Raw genomic sequence first — 1,101 nt, forward strand, 5'->3', positions numbered from 1 at the left:
GAGAATAGTGCAACAATGAATGAGTGGAAGCCCAAAATCTCTGTAAATGTTTATGAAAATTAATAAAATATAATTATAGAAAAAAAAAAAAGTTCTAATTCACCAGCTACCCCATGGGAGAAAGATGGACAGTCTCCTATGTGATTTACAGACTCTGAAATCCCACTGGGTGGTTAGCTATGACTTGAGTCGGTTCTGACTTAAGAATCCATTCTAACACATAGCAACCCTCCAAAGGGTTTGCAAATAAGTAAATCTTAAGAAGACTGGCTTCATTTGCTCCTGCAGAATAACTGGTAGGTTTAATTTTTCAGTTAGATGCCCCACACTTAATATATTATGGTACGGTACCAGGGATCCTTAATGATACAAAGTCTGTTGTGTTTAGACAAGACTATAGTAGTAGAAATCCATTCTAAAAATAAGATGGATTGAATGAATGAGCTGAGAGAGAGATGCAGGTTTAGTAGTAATACACTCATGTTGAGATCCAGATGGTGACCCATCAACAAACGAATGGCTAGAGAAGCTGTGGTATATTCACACAATGGAATACTATGCTGCATTGAAAAATAAGGAACTTATGCAGTATTATTCAAAATGGGTGACCCTGGAGGACATTATGCTGAGTGAAGTATCTCAGTCACAGAAGGACAAATACTTCATAGTTCCACAGTTATAAAACAGGACTGATCTTGGGTTTTGGGGGAGACTGGGAAAAATGGGTTCAGTAATGTATACTGCATTGAAACAGATGAGGGATAAAAGTGTTTAAAAGGCATATGTGATTAGGTATTTTTGTCATGACAGGAGTCCAGAGTGAAGGCTGCATAGCATAGGAGTAGACCTGGGGGAGGGTTTGTAAAACAATGAAAGAATTTTTCTTTTGCTTTTCCAAGAGGGTAGTGTACTAGGGGGGAGGGTTGGGAGGGGAGAAAAGTGCAACAATGAATGAGTGGAAATCCAAAGTCTCTGTAAATTTTCATTGAAATTAGTAATAAATGTTAAAAAAAAAAAAGAAATGGGGGGGGGGAGATCCAAGTGGTGAATATGCCATATTCACTATAAAAGTTTTTCAACTTTTCTGTATATTTGAAATTT

General features: G+C 37.1%; 1 protein-coding gene across 1 annotated transcript in view; it reads left to right on the plus strand.

Moving 5' to 3' along the window:
- USP32 (ubiquitin specific peptidase 32) overlaps positions 1-1,101 on the plus strand; it is a 191,442-nt gene that overhangs the window by 117,363 nt on the left and 72,978 nt on the right. The window lies entirely within an intron of this gene.

This window comes from Elephantulus edwardii, unplaced genomic scaffold (genome assembly GCF_000299155.1).
Source record: "Elephantulus edwardii isolate Elephantulus edwardi_28Jun2011 unplaced genomic scaffold, EleEdw1.0 scaffold00257, whole genome shotgun sequence".
NCBI classification, from domain to species: domain Eukaryota; kingdom Metazoa; phylum Chordata; class Mammalia; order Macroscelidea; family Macroscelididae; genus Elephantulus; species Elephantulus edwardii.